The sequence below is a fragment of the Molothrus aeneus genome, unplaced genomic scaffold (genome assembly GCF_037042795.1).
Source record: "Molothrus aeneus isolate 106 unplaced genomic scaffold, BPBGC_Maene_1.0 scaffold_49, whole genome shotgun sequence".
In the NCBI taxonomy this organism is placed as follows: Eukaryota; Metazoa; Chordata; class Aves; order Passeriformes; family Icteridae; genus Molothrus; species Molothrus aeneus.
In genome coordinates, this window is record NW_027099165.1 from 782298 (window position 1) to 806695 (window position 24398).

At 44.7% G+C, this 24398-nt stretch overlaps 1 pseudogene; it reads right to left on the reverse strand.

Annotated features, from left to right (window-relative positions):
- Window positions 1-1006: 1006 nt before the first annotated feature.
- LOC136571015 (RNA polymerase II elongation factor ELL2-like) lies at window positions 1007-24297 on the reverse strand (annotated as a pseudogene).
- Between the last annotated feature and the right edge of the window lie 101 nt (window positions 24298-24398).

Below are 24398 nucleotides of genomic sequence, written 5' to 3' on the forward strand. Positions count from 1 at the left end.
ATTTCTGTGCTGTTCTTCTAAGCCAGCAGAGGCTTCTTGAAGATAAGGAAGCCTCATATCTCTCTTGAGGAATCACCAAGGCTATCACCATGACAATGTGAAGAAAGAGAGAGAAAAAAGTGTAGGCAAAATGATCTGGACTGTGATTGCCTTACACTGTGGCGTGGCGCCTGTCACCTGCAGAAAGCTTTGTATCTTTTTTATGACCGCTGGGCAGTGTATGTGTTGGTTAAGTAAATGTAAACACCTTGTAAAACTGTAAAAGCAACTTCTTCCTTAGATAAATAAGTCTAAACAGCCTTCTGAGTGAGTCCTGCTGCTTTGCACCATGTCGGGCTCAATAGCGACACTTGCAAAGATCTGATATTCCTTGGATCACTGACAAGGTGAGGCCATGATTTACAAGCAGTCCTGAGAGCTGCTACAGCTGACAGCTTAGAGCAGCCCATGTGCACTCCTCTGTAACCCTCCAGAACAAAGTGATTTGGGACTGTGTTGTACAAACTTCTAAAACTTTGACTACTTAGGCAAGGAGTTTGCATTAACAAGAAAGGTCAAAAAACATCCCTATACTTATCATAAACCATTTCCATTTGCTGCAATATTTTCTTTAAATGTGCACAACTTCATCATACAGGCAGTGGGCTTCCAGCCTCTACTGATAAATTTATTTCAGTGGACAAACTTAGGACTTGAAGGACAGAATTGACCAGAAGAAACCCACTCCAAATATGATACAAGCAACAATGAGAGAAGGAATTACCAATAGTGAGATTTCTTTATTGTTAATGTTCAATACTATCATCTTTCAACTTCTTAAACTTACTAAACTTCTTTAAACTAATCCTATATTTTAAAGAAATATTCTATGGCTCAGTGCTAACATAACCTACTGTTCAACACTAACTTAAGAAATCCTAAAAACCTAATCTTCTAGTTGAAATAAAAAATCCAGGGTTTGCAGATGTCACCAGGCTGAAGCAGATGTCTGGTGCCAGGACTCCACTCACTGCTGGTCATATTCAGAAATGCGGCTCTGAATATGGGCCAGCTTGTTGTGGAGGTACAGGCACCTGCTCTTCATTTCAGAGTAGCTGGGGCTACCCTGGGAAGGAGAAAGCAAAAGAAAATTAGGGCATGCAAACACTTCTGCAGAGGCTGGAGTCTGATGTCCTTTGCTTTAAAAAAGCCTTGAGGCAGACTCAGCAGTTACCATGGCCCTGCAGCTCTGGTGTCACACGTACCTGTTGTAACTGCTGATACTCTGCTAGGATTCGATGATGCAGCATCTACAAGAAAAAAAACATGAGGAATGTTTCACCATCATCATAAAATGCAAACTTTGGTAAAACACTAAAAGTTCACTCAGTCTGACTCTAGAGCTTTTCTTCTCTGTCAGCCACCACTCTTCTGGGACATTTGCAAAAACAAATCTCCATCTCCCAGCATCACCCAAGAGATGCAATTTGGCCTCTCAATAGGCAACAGAAAAAGCCCATGCTCTAACCCTCTGTCTGGGACTCCTCTCCCCTTACTGTTTCTTCAGAGAAAGCTCAAACAGGGGCTTTTGGGCAGGGTCTGGAAAAAAACAGACCCAGCCCAAGCAGTGTCTGAGCATATATGCCAATTCTGCAGGTTCCGTCCTGACTCACTAAGCAGTGACATTCCCGGCAATCCAAAACACTGCAGTGATGATGAAGCACAGTCTTCATGGTTTTATCCTTCTTTACCTGATAGGCTTCAGAGCCGGGAGTCAGAGACTTCCATTGCTCCTGAAACTGTCTGTACTTCTTTGTGGTCTTGTCAATCAGAGAATGTAAATTCCGGTATTCCTCATACTCTGCATTGAAGTCATCCTTGTAGCGCTGCCGTTGCTCCAAGGAGACAATGGCTACGTATTTTCTAATGGAAAAAATGAGAACATTTTTCCATGAGTGAACTCTAAGAGAACATTCCAGTATGTTTCTAGTCCATAAAACACAGGTGTAATTTTACACCAAGCACAGGGTAATGTCAAACACAGACACCCAAGCTTTGAGTCAGTTGCTCTGGGACTGACAGTTTCTACTTTCAAGCTCACGCAAGTCAGGTAACTCTAGGAATCTGCCACATTTCTAGGTGTCCGATTCTTAGTTACTATTAGCTTACATTGTAGAAGTTTTGTTCATTAGCAAGTAGAGAACATTTAGAAAAGATTTGCCCTCTTTTCAAATGTCAAATGACAAACACAGCAGCTTCAGAAAGAGGAGATACATTACTAAAGTATAATCTCTTCTTATGTAGGAAAAGCTTAAATTTGTTACATTTACCTGTGAAACTATATCTGTGAAACATTTTTGTAATGGAATGCATTTATGCAGTTGAGAGTTGCAAAGAGCTGGACTTTTGAGCCACATTCTTGTATAATGGCAAACAGAGTTAATAACAATATCCGGTTCTTCAAGCAGACAGCAATTACATCACTGACCATGGAACTGAGGCATTTGGAAAACAGCCACAAATGCAAACTCTAAATCAGCCTAAAACTACACCTACTACCCAAACAGCATCTGCTCCTAAAAAGGGCAAGACTCATTAATGCTTAAACCTACTGATGATGGGAGTCAAATCTTCTTCATTCCCTTCTCCCTCAAATCAACAGGCCTGAGGTTTATTAAGCTCATGATACAAATCCAAGATGAAGTGGCAATGAGAACAATAGATACCACTTCCCAGAACTCTCACACCAATGCTTCTGCTCCTCTGGGCCTTAAGACTTGGTTCTTTTTGGATCACAAAAACACTTTCCACGTGGGGATAAACATTTCAAACCATCCTGAGATTAATATTTACAAGCAGTAAATCCTCAACAAGTTGAAGTTCAGCCCCAGAACAGACAACAGTTTGTGCCAAGGATGCATCCCAGGCCAGATACACCTGACTAGCGTGCAGGTTAAGTTTGAAAAGAAAATTGCAGATGCCTTGCAACATTTTGGGAGGCACCGGACTGAAGGCCCGTCCGGGCCTAACCCACCTTGGTGTTCATCTCTGCTCTGAGCCTTCCAGGCCCAGCTAAACCTGCTCAAACTCATCCTTTCAGCACAGGAAAGAGCTTGACACTGCACCCCACTGACAGGGACAAGGCTGAATTGTTCTTTTACTCACCTCAAATAGTCAGGTTCATTGCTTGTTGCAGAGCATGCGGAGGCAATGGAAGTATCTTTTCTTGTTCCTGCAGAAAAGTAGAATTTTGACACTCTTCATCAGGAGATCATTAAAAGGCCAAAAGATCCCCATTGGACAGTCTTGAAAAAGTCCTTCAGAGCATTCTTCTCACAGTAAATTACTGACAAGAAGCAACATCATTTAATAATACAATAGACACAACCTCCACACTATACAGTCCTGGGAATTAGAGAGAGGGAGTGGCCAATTTATTCTACAGACTGTGCATTCCCACAGTGTTAGCCCCAGCTCAGCTTTTCTTATTTGAAGGCATGAGGTGGCATCTGCACAGCCATTCAAGTCATGCAGCAACAGATGCAGCTTCCAAAGACAACGGCTGGAGAGAAATCAACATCAAGGTTCCAAAAAGAAATATAGAAGAAAGCAGAAGTTCTTTGCATGCCATGTTTTTATCCCCACTTCCCTGCCAATTCCAGGGGCCCACAGTTCCAATGAGTGCCTGCACTCTTGTCAGCAGGAAAGCCAATTCCATTCTCTAGGGCTTACTGGCACTAAGGCTCCAATACCCTGCAGCCAAAACCCAGTGCTCCTCACTGAAGTGGCAGGATGGGGTTGGAAACAGCTCTGCACTTGGGAATTGCCCTTTGCCTCTTGGCAAAGGGATTTGGCAATGCCTTTTTTTAAAGGTGTTTGTGAAGCATAACCTTGCAGCCCTCTTTCCAAAGAAATATTCAAGAATTATGATGATATTAAAAAGAGCTGCCATAAGGAAAAGTCAGCTGAAACAGGAAGGAACAATCAAGATCATGGTCGTCTCTCTCTGCTTTCCATTTCAGGTTTTGTTTCAAGCATAAAAAGCCCATCCTTGTCAATTTTTAAGCTACCTGAGCTTCAATTCTTGAGAAAAGAGATGTTCTTTGATGTTCCACTTGCTTTTGTTGATTTTAGTTGTATAGCAGAAGTATAAATATTAGTGTAATTGTGGTAATGAAACTGGACAGAAATACCAATTGTCACAGTATGTTCAATACAACTTGGAAGAACAGCTTTGCTGTGAGCATTTCATTTCCAAAAGTGCATTTGCTCTCTCTCAATCCACATGACAGCTTCAGCCTAAGTCCCAAACTTCAAACAAAGAACAGATTTTTCCTTCACCAGATGGGCAGAATTTGGGAACTGGCTCCTGAAGAAAGCTGCTGATGTGTTTATGGATTCAAGCAGGAATCCTTCCAAAGACATCCCGAGGTTTGAAGGTACTCTGTGTATGTCCAGAAGAAATGTGGAAAGACCATCTCAAAGCCCCTGTCTCTACAAGCACACCACCACTTGCAAGAGGCATCTGCACGCTCCAAACCTGCCTCCAGGCTGAGCCCAGCTTGTCATTTGCAAGGTCAACCTCCAAAAGGGAGAACCCACAGATTTAACCAAGCAACTGAACTCTGCCCTGCTGGGTGTATCTCCGTCATCAGAAATCAAGTGTTCTTTATGCATTTCTGTTTAGCTTTTCAATGTTGTTTCCAGCCTGTACCACTCCCACAGCTTTTGAAGAATGAAATTCTGCAGCTAGGATGGAGAGGAAACTCCCAGTCCAGTTGAAAGTAGAACGCCAGGAAACCACAGCCCAGGTTTTGTAGCTTTTGCAGTTTCCAAGTAAAGGCTGAGTTCAATGAACAACCATGGAATCACTGAGATTTGATCCACAGGTTTCAGTAAACTGGTCTGCAATAAATGTGTGACAGATTTCTGCCTTCAGCATGCAGTCCTGAAAATCTGCTGATGGAAAAAGTGCTGTCTCAGTCAATGCATGTCATTTTACTAGAAATCAGAGGGAAAGGAAAACATCCATTCCCATTGGCTTCTAGTGTCTGGCTCTTTCTTTGAACCAGATTCTCCCAACAGCAATCTATTTCACATTTCTTTGTTCTTGATTGGTTTTGCACTACTTAGAGGGAGAATTTCTAAAAATCAATGTACTTTTAGAAAAGGTTCCAGCAGCACAGATTCTGGGCTTTGTTGTTGTCTTTTAAACCAAGAGTTACAATCTAATGTAATGGCAGAAAAAATAAAAAAGTCTTGATTTATCATGACCGTCCCGCAGGGACAATGGTAGAGCCGTCATGTAGAGCAGTGCCTTCGTGTATCCAGTGCCCACTTTCAAAGCTCCCTTTTCACCAGGTGCAAGAGCACAATTAAATATTTCAGAGCATTCTCAAAGAAGGATTTTCCCATAAGACAAGCCACCACAAGTGGAATTTGAGAGAAGTACAACTGGCAAGAAGAAAAGCACAAAGCCTTGGCCTAACAGAGGTGAAGGTTTGGAATTAGGACACCAGACAAAAACCTCCACTGTAGAGACTATGAGTAAGGAAAATCAGTGCTTGCATGGCTTCTAGCCTGGGATGTGGGGACAGCTGTGACCACCCCGTGGATACTCCAATCCTGGAGAGTATAAAGGTGGTACTTCCAGACAGTCTTGGGGATCCCCACCACTGAGAAGACCAAGGGTTTGGTAGGACTGGCTGGACAGCAGAGAGTCCATGTGGTGATGATATCTCCCCACATAAAGTCTCTCTCTTCCCCTCACCCTGCCTCTCTTCCCTTATTTCTTCCTATCTCCTTAGTTTGCATTTCCTCTTCAATAACATTTTTACTATTGACTGTGGAGAAGAGTTATGCTTGCACCTTAATTTGGGCAGAAGCTTCTCTTAATAAGGAAATCTTTACACCACAGTTATCCACACAGGAGTCAGGAAAACCAGCACATCAATACCTTCATCGAAATCCAAGCGGTGCCACTGCTTCAGCCTCCCCAATTCATTTTTCTCCCCGTTTGAACTGGGGATCTCCTTCTGCTCCCTGGCAGGTGCTGGGACCCTGGAACTCTGAAATTTCTCTGTCGCTTGCACCACATGGGTGCAGGGGGAAAGGGAGCCGGCACTTGGAGCCATGTCCAAAGGGAAAAGAGATGTGGAAGGCAGAAGGAAGGAAGAAAAGTGGCCACCAGCTGCTGCCTGGACATGACTGGTCTGGTGGCCAATTCTCCTCTTCTTGCTCGTCACAGGACTGGAAACCTCAGAAGCCAGAGGCCGTTTCTGCATCAATAACAAAATAATTCATTCATTAACCTATGATCAGGATCAGCTTTTGCTCCCATTCTGAAAATGTGGTGTTTCCGATTGGGTAGAGTTTTAACACACATCTTTCTTCACTAAAAAGAGCATTCAAACCAGGAAGGACTGCAGGTAAATGCAGGCTCTGTCTCATTCCTACTTTCCCATCTTAGCACTTAGCAAGTCCTACTTCAAGTCTGTAGCTAAAATGCTTTGGGAGAAAGACATTCCCTTCAGGAGCTCCATCAAAGGCTTCCCCAAAAGGGAAGATCCTGCACATTCACATGACAATTTTACACCACCAGCAAGTCTGCTAAAACTTACCAGAGAGTCCAGAATGTTAAAAATGCACAAAATACCTGAGCAGGTCTTGCTGGAGCATCTCTCTCAGAAGGCCCTGGAGATGTCTCTTGGCCAGGGTTGGTGGCATTCAGAGATTTTCTGTATGGATGGTCAAATATTTTATGTTACAAGGCCTAAATATCAACTGTCAAAATTCATTCCTTGCAAGGAAAACAGAGACCTTCAGTGTCAGGACTCAAGGAAACAGCATGAAGCTGAGTTGGGGGAGCTTTAGGCATGATATCTGGAAAACATTTGTGCCCCAGCAGGTGCTTGAGCAGTGCAACGGTCTCCCCAGGCCAGTGGTCACTGCAGGAGGCTTCAAGAAGTGTTTGGACAACACTCTTGGGCACAGGGTGTGCTTCTTGGTGTGTCCTGTGCAGGGCCCGGATCCTGGCAGGTCCCTGCTACCTCAGCATATTCTAACAATCTAAGCTTCTTTTCCCAAGGACTTTTTTCCTTTCTCTGAAAGACTGAACTTACCCAGAAAGTATTAACTTCAAATTCTGTCTGTCTATTTCAGTGTAGCCAGGCCAATCAGTCTGAAGGGTTTGAAATAGATGTTCCTTCAGACTGAAGGAATTATCCTTTGCATTCCACTTGGCTACCTACAAGCAGACATGTAGGAAAACAAATCTTTATTATGCTTGCTGCATGCAAACTACAGAAATACGATTGGTCCTGCACAGCTGCTTGTGAGCACCCAGCTTCAACTAATTAATGTCTTTTTGTTCAGAGCTTGATTATTCCTCTATCACATGAGTTTTCAGCCATATTAATGTTTCACCAATTGAAAACAACCCAGTAGCTCCATTCATATCTAGCAAGAGTTCCTTTGAAAACAACATTGAGAGCTACAATGTGTAAGGAGAGGGGGTCAGGCCCAGAGTCCCTCCTTATGTGGCAGATCCAGGGTTCATTCCAGCAAAGTTCTGCCATGAGAAGGCCGTGCACATGCCTTGCTGTATTCCTTTGCAAAGAAATGAGGTTCATATCTTCCACAAGGCAAATAGAGAGTCTACTCACAAAGGTAAATTGAGGTAGTAAAACCTTGAGACCATTGATATATTTATTGATATATCTAAAGTGCAGGTTTAGACTTCGTCATCTGACACCTGCTCAGAATTCCACAGTAAAGCCCATTGGAAAAGTCTCCATCAATTTGACCCCTGCAACACATGGAATAACTCATCTAACACACCACCAACAGCAGCCACAACTTTGACTTTTCTTTTCTCCTTGAAAACATGATAAACATTTATAATATGGGTCTCTGTTGATGCCTGTCTGCCCGCAGTTGAATAAGAAATGTAAATGTGACAATGATACCCAGAATCAGGGATTTACTCCTTGGAAACAGAACTCAGGTTGTGTTGGAAGGAAAGCCAGTGTTTGTGTACCAGATCTCAGCAAGTTCACACTGCCCATTTGAGATTTATACCAAAGAAACCCCCACTTGCTCTGATGTCCACAAAAGCCTGAGCAAGGCATTTCAGGCTGCAGGGCTGCTCACACAGAATTTTCAGAATGCAAACCTGGACCCTGAGGCACTTCACACCTCCTGCAGCACATTGATTCCAGGGATATCTCCTCAAATATTGCAATGGAACAGGAAAAAATGTTTACATCCTTTACCTTCTAAGGAGCAGAGCTTTGAAAATTTATAATCAACTTGAAATCTAAATGGGCTAATTCGGCTGGGATGGCAGAACATGGCTCTCATTATATTGGGAATGTCTTCAGGGTGAAAAAGCCCTGCCATTGCCCTGGGCAAACTCAGCAAGAAACTTCCCAGGTTCAGGGAATGAGTTCTTAAAAGTCACTGTGGGATCAACTGTATTGAATTTTCCTCCCTTGAGCAGGTTCCAAGACACTGTTTTCCTAGCTGAAAAGTAAATGTTCCTGCTTGATGTAATAATGCTGGCATAATGCAGCAACAGCCTAGAGGAGCAGGGAAGATTGAAAAAGGAAGGAAAGAACCACTGCATCTTTCAATGCATGTGCATCCTATGGCTGGCTATAATAAGGAAATACCAGTGGAATTCAGAGGAGCACTGGAGAAGTTACCGAATAAAAGAGTTCCAAGGAAGATGGAGATTTAATTCACATGACAGTAAAGAAACACTCCGCTCAAAGTTTGGCTACCATCTTTATCAAGGAGGATTTGCCTGGAACATCCTGGGAAGGCAATCCCCACAGATCCCAGAGAAGCCAAGTACCATTGGGAGGCCACCAACAGCGTTCAAATGAAATACTGGCCTCTGCAGTTCCTGATCTCCTCTGCTCTGGAACTTCTCCCAGGAAATTTTAAGTGCCATGACAAACCATTTCACACAATCAAGGAAGCCCTGTGAAGTTACTCCATGAAGCAGTTAAACATTGCACAGAAAAGAAAGAGAATGGAATTAGGCATGAGGAGCAGAGCATTACAAAGTGTTACTCATTGCCAGCCATTCTAGCAAAACAACAATGATCCAAAAGTTTTGAAGTTTTCTTTCTTTTTGTCACATTGACCTGCAGCTTGAGACCTCTGGATGAAGTTGATGGAAAAAATTAACAGGGAGCATTTGCTAACTTGTTCATCTGTATCTAAAATTTAAACAGTAATTTAAAAAGTAGAGGGACAAGTGACAATTAGGAACAAAAGACTAGTGTGGTGGAATTAATGCTGGCACAAACTCCACAATCTCACCTGCTGGAGGATCTTTGCAAGGGTGCCCTTGTCCTTTTGCATGATTCCATCTCTCTGCAAGTGAGCAAGTAACTCTGGCTTCTTGTAAGTCCTCAGAGCAAGTAAATGAATCACCCTGTCCCTGTAGGGTCGCCGATAAACAGCACTGCAAGGATTCTGTTCCCTCTCTGCAGGCTTCATGGGCTTTGTTCTCTTGTCCTCAGGGGCAGGACATGAAGGATTTGGTTTGGCTCTTCTTCTCACATCTGCTTGTTTTCCCAAAGGAAAGGAAAGGAGAGAAAGAAGTGTCAAATGGGAAGTTGGCAGAAGGCAAAAGAGTTGACTTAAAATGATGATGGGTATTCTTGGGGACAGAGCTGATTTTGAATATCCTGGTGTATCCCTTTGAACTCAGCATATTCTCTGATTCTGTGACAAAGCCCAGTCCCTAACTGGTCCTTTATGGAGCATGTTGCAAAGTCACCCTGTACCCATCCAGCAACCAGACCTGTCTCACCTGAGTTTATCTGTGCCAGCCCAAAGCAAAATTGCCACCAAGTTCAATAATTGATTCACTACTGCCAGTCCTCACACCCCAGGTACTCAATATTAAATATTCCCTTAGGATCTATGTAGACCACCACCAAGAATCACACAAATTATCACTCACATTTGAAACAAAACCTCTCAAATGAGAAATTTAGAAGTTGAGTTTTGTCTCTCCAAAAAGCCACCATGATGCTGCCTTAAAATGCTGTGCACTAGGCTAAGGCAGAGCAAGAGCTGCACTTGCAGGGGCAGGGATGTCCCTGCAGGCAGGTGACTGCAGCCACAGCCAGGTGAGAGCCTGTTTTGCTCAGGGCAGCTGGCTGGACCTGGCTCAGCTCACTGCTGCAGGCAGCACCACTGAGTGCCTGGAAGGGGAATGGGCACCTCGTGTCTGCCTGGAGCCAGGCTCCTGGGGGAAACAGCACTCAGAACAGATTAATACAAATGGCACCTCCTAAGCACATTGTGCTTTGAGGGGAATGTTGGAATCCATGGGCAAGATGACATCAATATCTTCCTGTCACTTTCCTTGAAAAGAACCCAGTGTACTATTGTGGCAACATTCACTTATTAATGACCAAGACAAACAATTAAATCAAGCATGGTTTTCCATATTGACCTTATGAAATTCTCTAAGCCACTTCCTCAAGGTCATTTGCTTTCAATTTCCCAATTAGATTTAATGGGTAATGACTGTGCCTAGGTGTTCCAAACCCAAAATCTTATCTACCAAGACTGTGAATGTAAGTGCATAAGGTGGTCCAAACCTTGACCTCCATGCTCCAACTTCCAACCCATCAAGCAGTATGGGAACAAGGAAGCACTGGCAGGCTTTCTTAGGGGAAAACAAACCAGTGGCTGAATGCTGAGACATGAGACTGCAAGGCTGACCTGAGGCCAAACAGCCTCCAGGTTGAGATTGTTAGCGTTCAAAAACACATAATCACAGAAGCGATTATATGCGGTGCTTTTTATTGAAGAGCTCTGGGAATCGGGGTGATTTCCACCCAAATCTGATTCCAACCATACATTCAAGGTGAACGTGTTTTATACTCTATCATTATATAACTTTCATGATAATTATCAAACTTATATTTTACTATTGTATACACAGATTTCAGCTAAACATAGCCCCCTTTAAATTTCCAACATAATTTCTCACGATTCTTCTTATGGTTATATAATAATTACAATTAACTACTAAACAATCATCACATCTAACAATTATATCATTTATCATACTGCTTACGCACGTGCAGTGATCTGAGAAAATACAAGGCCTAATATTTTCAAAGACTATTTTTAACATTTTCCAGGACTCCACTATCAAGATCTCTGAACACAAGTGATCCCCTGTACTGAGAATATGCTTCCAAAATTTATTACCAAGTTGAAAATCTTACAGGCATTGAGCAAAATATGAAAGGCAGCCATACCTCCAAGTGTGTTATACAATTTGACATCCTTTGCACTTCCATTGTGCGATCCCTCACGGGCGTTTGACTAAAAAGGAAAATAAATTTTCTGTAAAATCTTCAGCCGACTCTCCATTAATGCTGATTAACTAGGCCCGCCATTTTCAACAAGAGTTCCATTTGCAAAGGTTTGCTGTCACATCACCAAAAAGGGCTGCTTTGACACAGTTCTCCCTCTGAAAGCAGCCGGCTGCAAAAGTGCCCTGAGAGAGCCACCCTCATTTAGCCTCTAATGCAGCCAAGCCTTCAAGTAGCAAGTCATCCTTTCCCAGTTGCTGGAATTTCTAGGCACAGGCTTCCCTTGAAATCAAGTGTCTGAGTACAATGGACCTGGCCAGCTTGACTCAGCTAACACTCCTGGTGAGAGTGGTTCACAAAACGATCAAGAACTCAGGGCAGGACCCAGCACTGGGATGTATTTGGCACTATGGAAGCACAACACAGGGTCAGCTCTGAGAAGAATTTCATCTGCACAATCTGAATTGCAACTCTCAACACACATGAAATCCCTTTCTCTTTTCCTCAGCTCTAGATGCAATTTTTTGCATAGATGTGAAATGGAAACAGTTTATCAGATGTAACAAAATTTGGGCTGAACTTGGCTGAACTTGCTTGGCTGAACTCATCATTTAGTACCCAATGTGCCACATTCCGGTAGAGGTTAAAAATCACTAAAATGTTTGTCAGCCTAAGTACATTTTAAACAAAAACAGCTACTGCCATGCAACTGCCTCATTCAGAAGGCAAAATTGGCTGAGATAAAATCTAAAAGGCTATGATAAATGGACTGAAAAATGTGAATTAATTAGCATGAGTAGGGAGACATCAATACCAAAAGAATATAGAATATTACTTAATGGAACTCTAAATTAGAACTAATGAGGGTTAACTTCTTTGTTTGATAAAAATCAAATCAATAAGGGGAAAAGCTTTGAAAATGGTGTGCATGTGTTTGGAGTTCTCCACTATGCATCACAGCCAGAAATACAGTTATATATCCTCCTAATAGTAGAAAATACTGTTAGAGAATTTCCTTTATCTGGACCTTTTCCGTGAGTGCAGTACAAACTTGGAACCATGAGAAATCCATGCATTTTGGCCAGGACTCATGACCAGAGCATGAATTCCCTGTGTCACCGTTTGGAGAATATCTGACTTTCACTGGCACCTCCTCAGTGTCATCCGTGAGAGCCACTTGCATCCATGAGAGCAACATCCCAGTTCCACTGGCACCTCCTCCGTGTCATCCCTGTGAGTCGCTTCCCCCGGGCAGCTGCCTCAGAGGGCCCCTTGGCGCACCAGTGGGGCCCCAGCCCTGCCCAACAGGTCCCGCGGCCTCAGCAGCACCTGACACCAACACCATGGCCAAGCCCCCACCCGCTGCCAACCCGCAGAGCCCCACACCTGCCCCTCACCTGTTGCTCCTGGCACCTCTGGGTCACCCTGACGGGCATCGCAGTGCTGGTGGGGGCCCTGCGGGACGCAGTGCGGATTGGGGCCCTGCGGAACTCCCTGGATCCTGCCCAGGCCCGCAGCTCCGCCATCCCGCTCTGCCTCGGCTGCTTCCTCTCCCTCACAGACCCTGATCCTGCTGAAAAATCTGCACAATGCAAAATACTTGTTTGGAAAATGTGTTTTTGGATGTTTGGCTATTGCAGCTTTCAAGGCTCATCAACAAGAAAGGAGATGACTCCCATGAAAGAGGAAGTAGCCAGCAAGCTGGAAGTGATGGCTAGGCCTTGGAAAGGCAGGTGACTTCTTGGCTGAATTGCCTTGTTGAGGTGCAGAGCTTGAAAGGCTTCAGTGGCCTCAGACAGAGGAAAGGTCAGCAATGCTTGGGAAGAAGGGTGTACCACTGATGGTGGACACAAAGAATGCAGAATTTACAGGCACAAGGACATTTGGCAGAACCCCCGAGAAAAGGAACAAACTGATAAAGGCAATGCAGCATCAGCTCTGGCAGGGTAAAAGGCCATTCCAGCAGGGCCAGATGATGGCCACCCACTCAAGAAACCTCTCACTAAGAAGAAGCAAGAGACTGAGCATGCAGACTAATGAGCATGAGAAGTGAGAGGCTCATTATGGAGAGAACTAGGGAACTTGCAGGCAATGAACATTAATTGCTTTCTTTCCTCAAATATATAAATACTAAGACGCTCTGGATTCTCATGGTGCTGGCTTTGTGAATTTGTCCCTGAGCCCCTCTTTCTGCACAGAACTGTAAGTAATTACCTCCACTCACTGGGTGGATCGGCCTCTTGAACAATGGGTGCTGGAACCAGCCAAGCTGGAACAACACTCGCTGTGGCTCTGACACCTCCGCTCTCACTGCAGCCACTGAAGGCTCTGAGCAGTCCTGCCCTGTGCCGGTGACAATGGCCACATGTCCTTGGAAACAGGGAGTTCCATGTGCCAGGCTGGCTGGGATGTCACTGAGGAGCAGGATGTGACACAGTGGGGGCAGAGGGATTTCACAATGGGCACAGGTAGGGAATGCCCTGTCCTGTCCCATCACTGACTCTGCTCATTCCCAAGTGCAGAAACGGGCAGCCCACCAAGCCCAGTAGCTGCAGCTGTGCAAACCAGGGCTAATGAAGTGTTTCTGCACAAAAGTGCTGCACTTGGCTCTGTCTGAGGCAAAAGAGCGCTGAACACCTCTCACCAGGGCAGCAAGGTGCAGCCCTGACAGCTCTGGGCAATCCTGTTGTGGGTCCCTCAGTCTGTGAGGATTCCAGCACGTACACGGGCACTCAAATATCATCTCTTTGACACAACCTTCCGGCCTTTCCTCATCTCGCTCTCCTCAAAGGAAACAAGCCAGCAGCATGCCCAGGCCCCCTGGCTGCTCTGCAGCAGGAGCTGACATGGAAAGACCAGGGAGAACCTTGAACACAATTCCAGGCTGACAGTTGTGCTGACTGCAAGTGACCATTGAAATTATTGATGCATCTGGAAAAATATTTTATACTCAGCTTTTGATCATTTTACTTTCCCTTTTCCCCATACCCAAGCTTACTCCTGATTTCAGGCAGCTGGCAACAAAGAACCCATTACAGGCAGAGGGAATAAAAGCACGGCATTGAAAATGGCTTGAATATTACCATCCAAAGCTCATTTCCCTTGTCACCAAGTCTTGTCTTTGTCTTCAAGACCATGTCCATATCTGCCCATGTTTGCTTTCCTGGCTGCCACACTCACAAGGACAGTTCATTTTAGGGACAGAAAGGAAGGAAGCACTTTCTCAAACATCAGAGCCGACATCTGTAAAACAACTGTGTCCCTTCTTGGGAATGACTGGATTGTGATGGTTATGGATCCCCAGTTAGGGACTGTTGGAAAAGCCTTTGTATGAACCATGAAAGGAATCCCATCAGGTGTTATAGCGGACTCCAATATGTCCAACAGCCTTTCCATATCTTAAAAAGACATTGATGACAGCCTCTGCAGTGGAGATACCAGATTTGAATGATCCCTTTGCCCTGTTCACACATGAGTGCCTTGGCCTTGCACAGTAACTCCATATTTATCTCAAAGATTGGGAATGCAGGAAAGAACCCTGTGGAAAAGAGCATTATTCTTAGAAGAACACCTAAGAAAACATTGTCTCCAAGGGGTGGCCAGTGCACCTGAGAGCAGGAGCCACCACAGTCCTGATTGATAGAATAGGCGTGAAAGTAAATGGGAAAAAAATGTCAGTTTATGTGCCACACATGGGTATGTCTGGTGTAGAGCAAAAAGGAGCTCACTGGTTTTGCTAAAGTAACGGGTGCTACTCCTGGAACAAAAGATGTGGTGCTAAGGACAGCCACTGTCTTGAATCCTGCTGTATTCCTCAATCTTTCTGCAAGGAATCAGCATCTCCAATCAAACAGGGACAGCTTTGGGAGCATCCAGTTCCCTGCTAAAGTAGCAATAATGGACTGAAGAGCTCACCAGTTCAGACAAGCCAAGGAGACTGATGAGCAGACCAAACTGCTGGAGAGGTTGCAGAACAAAGCATCTGCTTGGCAATTCTTTCCAAATTGTGAACCTTTCCAAATCAGACACAGAACACCACAATGAAAACAATCATTCAGCAAAATCCTTAAATTTCTGATTCAGTCCTACAGGATGGTAGGTTTCAACAAATCAACAAGTTAGAGTGCCTCAAGCAATAATGACATAAACTAGAGAAGACAAAGAAACCCATTGGGGTATTGAAGGTACAGGAGACAATTTGGAAAGGCAGCTCCTTAGTGTTAGGCTGACAAGGACGGTGACAGCTGAAATGTAAACTCTGCTTATAGATCAATGCACAGTTTTACAAAAGACTGCCCTTCAGGATCCCAAAACAGGGAAGTAGTACCAGATATTAATGACAAGGACAATTTTCTGAGTTAATAAAAAGTACATATAAATATTTATTGGGTTTAGGGAACACATTTTCTGTATGGCCAGAGGCTTTTCCTTGTCACATCAACAAAGCTAGAGAAATACCTCCAGTCAAAAATCAATAGTACTCTGATTAAGGATTCCTTTTGGAATGCCAGCAGATTAAGATTCTCATTTCATAGCTGAAAGTGTACAAAATGTATGCAAAACACTCCCAGTTAAATGAGACCTACTCTGCCCATGGAGGTCTTATCCCAGCATCAAGACTGAGAGAAAAAATCAGAGTCAAAAGAGAGAAATTAGTAAAATTTTCCAGGAAACTTCAATAAGGTGGGCAAAAGTGCTTCCCCTGCCACTTCTGAGGATCAGAATTCCAGTGGCTTTTAAAGAAAAAGTCATCCCACATGAAATGCTCTATGGAAGACCTTACCAAGTTCCTATCCCTTCCAGATAGAGGCAGTCATGTGATAGGAAATGATAATTGAATTCCTTTTTTACCATCTTGGTGAAAAGTGCTCTCATCTCTGCTGAAACTTTGTGTATGAGCATCCCTGATGACTTTGGATGCCCTGGTACATCCTCATCAACCAGGGGACAGTGTCTATGTCAGAAAGCACAGCAACAAGGCACTTAAAGAAAAGTGGAAAGGACCATTTGAAGTGTTCCCAAGCACTCCTGCAGCAATAAAAGGGGATGGGACCAGGACATTGATACACCTGCCCCCTAGGGAAGCCAGCCCCAACACACAGGGAACTGGAGGGGCAAATAGAAACAGCCGAGAACATGAAGATTAGACTTGTAAAAGCATGGAAATATAACTTTTTTTATGATGTGTAGAATTAGTTAGAAGAAATTCCATAAAAGGAAAGATCAATCATGAAGGGGTCACCATGAAAAATCCTCATTCTCAGCTCACCCTTTGGCCAGCAGCACTCTTGCTTGCTCTGTCAACCAGCAGCAGCCCCCAGGCCAACTGGAGGCTCCCTCTCGGGGTCTCTCGCTGGTCAGAGTGACCCCAAGAAGAGTTAGAAAGTCTCTTTTCCCTGCCCGGCGGTCGAAGAAGGAGTCAGAGCTCCTCATTTCTCATTCTCAAGGTTGTTTATTGTATCTTATCTATAAAATTCTTTCTCCTGTCCTGCCGAGGTCCACTCAGCAAGACAGTCCAAGGCACTCTGCCTGCACCTGGGCGGTGTTATCTTTTTATACTAAAAACTACGTGTACAATATTTACAATTACTTTCCAATATTGATCATCTAGGTTAGACAGTGAGCTTCTACTCTAAACCGATCTAAAAGTGCCAACATCACAGCAGAAGTTGGAGGCCAAGAAGAAGGAGAAAGGCTGGACACGCCCAGATTCCTCCATCTTGCCCCCTGAACCCCCATTCTAAAAACCCCAAAAATCCATTTTTCTACCCTGTGATAAATTCACTCTCCTTCTACTTTAACTTTGGTGGCTTGTAATTCTTCATACAAGGTTGGTGATGGTTTTTTCCAAGAGCTAAATCAAAGGCACAGGGGTCTTGGGCTCTGGGCCAAGGTCTCTGAGCCCCCTGACAGGGTCCCCAGTCCTCCAGAGCAGCCAGAGGAATTTCCTGGGTTCCCACAGTTCCCCAGCACAATTCACCCCATGTCCCCCATGGCAGCATTCCTGGGACTGCTGCACTGCAGAGCTGTAGGAGCAACCCCTGACCCTGGCAAAAATGGACCCAAATTTCCACGTTTAAGAGGTGACATTTTGTTGAACTTCACTTGAAGGAGAACAGAAGGGCAACGATGGCTCAGCTGTTCAATCACAAAACACCTCAAGGTCTCTCAGGTATGAGGGCTCAACATCATTGCATGGAAACAATTCAGGAATTGGTAGAATACTCTCCAAGGAAGAAAGAAGCATTCACAGTCCTAATGAGTCTTCCCAAATGTTATCCTCCTTCAATTTCCTGTTTTTCCCCAAAAGAGGTTATGGCTTTGCTGATAACTGGTCTACCATTTCAGCTAAATAAATAAATGGCAGGAAACTTAGGAAAAGGACTTGACTTCAAAGTCCCTGTGGGAATCCACAAAATCAGAAGGTTTTGGGGAAAGCTGCAAAAGGCAGGCCTCAGATACAGCAGAACTGTGAGTAGAGCTAAAGCAGCAGTCATGAGATGGGTCAGCAGAAAAATTATTTAAACTGTAGAAAAAGCAAGGGCAAATAGAACAATGGCCTGTGTATTAATGCTTGTCTGAAAAGCTCTCCAAGTTGCAGAAAGCTTATCTAGCAAGATATTAGGAAGATTAAAGCTTAATAAAGGAGCTCTGTGCGTTGTGTTTTAAGGCTTACAAGTGGGTATTGTATTCCAAATAAGCAAGCATTGTTTTAACCAAAGGCACGTGTGCTTATGGTGATTGGCTAGAACTACTGTCAATATGCTTTTGCTTTGTGTGATTGGTCAAGAAGCTTATAAAGTAAGTTGTAACATTAAGTATTCTGGCCTGCTGCCTGGAATGTGAGCTGCCAGCATCTTCCCATTGTCATAATCCTGTAATGAGACTGATACTGAAAAATAAAACAGCTGGAGGCACTTTCCACAGCAGCCCCGTCCTGTTCGTGTCTGTGAACAGGCCTCCTTGCCGGCGTCAGTCCCCATAGGTCTGTGCAGGAACCAACATCTGTGTCTCTCTAGAAAGGCTGGTTGAGACAGAGCAGTTTAAAATATGTAAAGAAATGGACAGCATTTCCATAGGGACACCTGAACATAATTTTTCTTTTAAAACCCATTGAAGCACCTTGTCTCCAACACTTCTCCAACTGTTTTACAAAACTCTTGCAAAGATCTGAATATTCCTTGGCTCACTGACAAGGTGAGGTCATGATTTACAAGCAGTCCTGAGAGCTACTTCAGCTGAGACCTTAGAGCAGCCCATGTGCACTCCTCTGTAACCCTCCGGAACAAGGTGATTGTGGGAGGGGGTGGTCCAAACCTCTACACCTTCCACCACTTCAGGCAAAGAAATTAACAAGAAAGGTCGGAAAACAGGCTTCTTCTAATCATAAAGAATTTCCATTTGCTGCAATCTTTTCTTGAAATGTGCACAACTTCACAGTAGAGGCAGCGTGCTAACACCCTCTACTGACAAAACTCATTCAGTGGGCAAACCTAAGTCTTGAAGAGAAGAATTGACCAGAAGAACGACACTCTGAATATGACATGAGTGACAACAAGAGAAGGAGTTAAAAATAAAGCAACTTCTTTATTACTACAGTTCAATGCTAACTTCTATAATCCTAGAGGAACTAATCCTATGTTTTTAACAAATAATTATCTCCTCATTGATAAGTTGAAGAATCCTAAAACAACTAATCTTCTTCTTTTAAAATAAAAAAGCCGGAGTTCAGAGATTTTCCCTTGCTGATGCAGACGACCGGTGCCAGCACTCCTCTTGCTGCTGGCCAAATTCAGACACTCATTGCTCAATGTGGGTCAGTTTCTTGTGGAGGTACTGGCACCTGCTCTTCATCTCAGAGTAGCTGGGACTACCCTGGGAAGGAGAAATCAAAAGAAAATTAGGGCATGCCAACATTTCTGCAGAGTTTAGAATTTCATGATCTTTGCTTTAAAAGAGCCTGGAGGCACACTCAGAGGTTACCAAGCCTGGCCAGTTTGTTTTATTCATGTAAAACAGTACAAATACTCTCAGTTTGACATTTGAGCTATTTTTCTCCATGAGCCACCACCCTTCTGGGAAGTTTGCAAAACTGAGGCTGTTGTAATACAGACCTAAAACCAAACTCTAGACAAGTCTGAAACCACAACAAAAACAACAACAACCCAAGACACATCTGCTCCTAAGGAGGCCAAAACACATTAATGCCTAAAGCCACTGACAGAAGTCAAACCTTCTTCAATCCTTTCTCCCTCAAATCAACAAAGTGTGGTTTATCAAGCTTATGATACAAATCCAAGATGAAGTGCCAATGAGAACAATAGATGCCACTTCCCACCACTCTCACACCAATGCTTCTGTTCCACTGGGCCTGAAGACCTGGTTCTTTTTGGATCACAAAATCTCCCTCCCCAAGGGAATAAACAATTTAAGCCATCCTGATATTAATATTTACAAGCAGTAAATCTTTAACAAGTTGGAATTCAGTACCAGGACTGAAAACAACTTGTGCCAAAGATGCATCCCAGGCTACATGCACATGACTGGTGTGCAGGATAATTTTGAAAAGAAAACTACAGATGCCTTTCAACATTTTGGGAGGCACCTGAGAAGCAGTAGCCTTCACTGCTGCCTTCTGCCCAGTGACATTTGTTGGCAAGAGCCCCAGCACAGGCCTGACTGCACTGCTCCCCTGCAGGGCCAGCCTTGCCCTCAGCCTTGCACGGAGCATCCCTGGCTGTATCCAGTGTGACCCAGGGCCCTGCCGCGCCTGCTCCAAAGGCCGCAGCTGCCCCAGAGCCCAGAGCTGCAGGAGGCCTGACTGCCCTTGCCAACATCCCTGCTCTGACACAGGCTGGGAGCAATTTCCAGTCTTTTGTACCACACACACACACACTTCTCCCTCCCCTCCTGCACTGCACATTCGATGAGGGGATGCAGCACCACTGCTGCAGCTGAGCCTGTGCAACTGCACTGCAGGAAGGGAGGGCCCGTCCGGGCCTAACCCACCTCGGTGTTCATCTCAGCACTTCCCCCCACCTGGCCCACCTCCTCCTTTATTCTTTCTATCTCCCTAGTTCACATTTACTTCTAAATAACATCTGTAGTATTAACTCTGAAATATGGTCTTGCTTGCACCTTAATTCATACAGAGGCTTCTCTTAAAAATCAAGTTTTACTCCACTGGTATCCACACTGGAGTTAGGAAAAGCAGCACATTAATACCTTCATTGAAATCCAAGGGACACTACAGCTTCAGCCTCCCCAGCTCTCTTCACATCTCTTTGCACATGGTAGTCGTCTGCACACAAGGGCTGGCATTCAAGAACTCCAAATTTGTCTTTTTCTTGAAACCTTAAGGGTGCAGGGGAAATGGAGCCCAGACTTGGAGACAGGTCAGAAGTAGAATGGGATGTCAAAGGCAGCAGCCAGGAAGAGGAGTGGCCACCAGCTGCTGCCTGGACGTAACTGGGCTACTGCTCCATCCTTTGCTTCTTGCTCCTCACAGGACTGGTCAAGCCAGAAGCCTGAGGCCGTTTCTGCAACAACAGCAAAATAATTCCTTCATCTATGATCAGGATCAGCTTTGGCTCCCATTCTAGAAAAGCAGCATTTGGGAACTGGCAAAGGTTGAAAATACATCATTTTTAACTCAAACTAGCTGTCAAACGTGGATGACCTGCATGTAAATATCTGCTCTGCTACATTCCTACTGTCTCATCTTAGGACTTAGCAAGTCCTTCTCCAAGTCTACTGCTAAAAGGCTTTGGGAAGTAGACACTGCCTTCAGCAGCTCCAGCAAAGCCTCCCCAAAATGGGGATGCCCAGTAAGTTTTGTCTACGTCCCAATTACTGCTTGCACACACCAGGAAAAGACTCAGCTTTTGCTGTCTCACACCCACATGATTTATTAAAGAGGAACCTGGCTGTTTTAGAGTTTTATGTGTTAAAAAGAAGATTATTGCATCACTATTATAACCCAGCAGTACAGGGTGTGATGGTTGGCTGTGAATTCTCATCAGGATGAACACAGATGGCAGCCACATGTCAAGAAACCCTTGTGCTTTTAGGTACAGCTGTCTTAAATCCAGCAGGCTCCCCACTCTGCAGACTCAAAAGCTGTTGGCTAACAAGCCCTTCCATTTGTACAAGAGAGTTTCACAAGTGGTTCCCAACAAGCCCTTACTGTTGCTCAGGGCCCTTTACTCATCTCTCAGCTCCTCCCAAGGAGCTTCTCAAAGGTGCTGCCTCACAAGGCACAGCACACGGCCACAAGCTCCCCACAAGCACAGCAAAGCTCAGGGCCAAGGATGGAGCAGAACAGGACAGCCATGCTGTGCCCAGGCACAGGGAGGGAGGAGAGAAATTAAGGCAGAGCAGGGAGGGAGGGAATATCACCATTCTGTAGATCCTGTGCTTTGTCCAGCCATGTGGATAGTGCAGAGCTGGGGTCAACAATGAGAGGGACAGAGAGACAGAGGGAGAAGGGAGAAGGGAGAAGGGAGTGAGAGGGCCCCATCTGCCTCAGCCTCGTGCAGCCTCCAATGCACAGGAGATTTTTTTTATGCAGTTCTGTCACACATGAAGAGCCAGCCCTTGGAGCCCTTCTCCAGGGAATGAGTTGAGGCTGGGGACGGAGCTCAAGTCTCCAGGCAGAGCAGAAAGTTGGCTCAGGACAATGCTGCTCCACCCCTGCAGGATCCTCTCTTCTTGTCACACCCTCCCTGTCACAGCACTCAGAATGTCTGAGGCAAAAGATGCTTAGGCCTGCTCCTGCACATTCCATCACAGCTTTTACACCACCAGCAAGTCTGATGAAATTTACTCTACAGTCCAGAATGTTAAAAAATGCACAAAATACCTGAGCACGTCTTACTGGAGCATCTCTCTCAGAAGGCCCTGGAGATGTTGCTTGGCTGCGGCTGGTGAGGTTGTGAGATGGAGCTGATTTTCTGTATGGATGGTCCAATATTTCATGTTACAAGGCCTAAATATCAACTGTCATAGTTCTTTCCTTGTATAGAAAACAGAGTCCTTCAGTGTCAGGTCTCAAGGAAACAGCATGAAGCTGCCTTGAGGGAGCTTTAGGCAGGATATCAGGAAAATATTTGTGCCCCAGAGGGTGCTTGAGCCCTGCAACAGGCTCTCCAGGCCAGTGGCCACTGCACCAAGAGCTCAAGAAGAGTTTGGACAACACTCTTGGGCACAGGGTGTGATGCCTCTGGTGTCCTGTGCAGGGCCAGGAGTTGGATTCCATCACCCTGATGGGCCTCTGCTGGGGCAGCATATTCTAAGAATCCCGGCTTCATTTCCCTGGGCTTTTTCTGAAAAGGCTCTTTTCCTTCCCCAAAAGACTGAACTTACCTAGAAAGTATCAACCTCAAAATCTCTCTGTCGATTTTACTGTAGCCAGGCCAATCAGTCTGAAGGGTTTGGAACAGATGTTCCTTCAGACTGAAGGAATTATCCCTTGCATTCAGGTTGGCTACCTACAGGCAGACATTCAGGAAAACAAATGTTCATTCCACCTCTATGCAAACTACAGCAATCTAAAGGAGCTACTTCAGCTGGGATGGCAGAACATGGCTCTCATTATATTGGGAATGTCTTCAGGGTGAAAAAGCCCTGCCACTGCCCTGGGCAAACCCAGCAACAAACTGCCCAGGTTCAGGGAATGAGTTCTCAAAAGTCACTGTGGGATCAACTGAATCTGCATCCACATTGAATTTGAGTTCTTTGATTAGGTTCCACAATGCTTTTTCCTGGCCATGGAGGAAACAATCCTATTTAATATAATAATGCTTGCATAATTCAGCAACTGCCTATGGCTATGGGGAATTTTTAAATAGGAAAGAAGGAGTTAAGGCATCTTTCCATGGTTATTCCTCTTATGAACGCCTATCAGAAAGAAAAAGCAGTGGAACTTAACTCGAAGAAGAATTGGAAAAGCCTCTAATTTGAACAGGTGAGGAAGTAGTACAATTATGAACAGCAGAACAGCATGATGGAAGAATTGCTGGCACAGGCTCCAAGATCTCACCTGCTGAAGGATCTTTCCAAGGGAATCCTTGTCCTTTGGCCTGACTCCATCTCTCTGCAGCCGAGCAAGCAACTCTGGCTCCTTGTAATCCCTCAGGGCAAGTAAATGAATCACCCTGTCCCTGTAGGGCCGGCCGTAAACAGCAGCGCAGCCGCTCCAGTCGATGTCTGCAAGCCTCACAGGCATCATCCTCTTCTTCTCAGGCACAGGCCCTGAATTGTTTTCTTGGGCTCCTCTCACCTCTGCTTTTTCTCCTAAAGGGAGGGAAAACCAGAAACAAACAGTTCAAACTGGACGTCTGGAGAAGACAAAGATGTTGGGACAAAACGATGTACCAAGGCTGTTGAACCTCTAATGGTTTGGCATTCACAGGTCTATAAGAATCCAAATAGTAAAGAAATAAAAAGAAACAGTCATTACAAGCTGGTAAAGGAGTGATACTGGATGGGAGCTTTTTGTGAAAATTCTTTTTATGCATGCTGCTTTTATACGATTTCCCCAGTTTGTAAGTTCAAGCATGGAGCTGTGTCAACAATGACATAGACAGTGGGATTAAATGCACTCTCAGCAAGTTTGCCAACACCAGAGTCCTGGGATGCCATCCAGAGAGACGAGGACAAGCTTGGGAACTGGGACCCTGGGAACCTCATCAGATTCAGGCAGGGCAAGTGCAAAGTGCTGCATCTTTGAGTTTGTGACATGCCCTGGCACCAGAGACAGGCTTGGGGATGAAGGTGGGGAGGACTTGGAGGTGCCGGTGGATGAGAGGCTGGATAAGACTAAAGAATCATACAAATATCCAGTAAAAATTAAATGGAAGCATACGTAAAAGTGGTCCCTCTGTTTAATACCCTTGGCACTTGGATTGTATGACTCCTTTTCTGCCTGGGTCCTGTGCTCTCTGCTCATCTCTTTGGCTTTGATCATGGCAAGCATTTTATAAAAATCCAAAGCGTGGGATGTTTGACACCCTGTTGTATTCTCTTTTCTCACCTTTGGATTTGGGAGTCTTCCCCTGCACCGTGGCA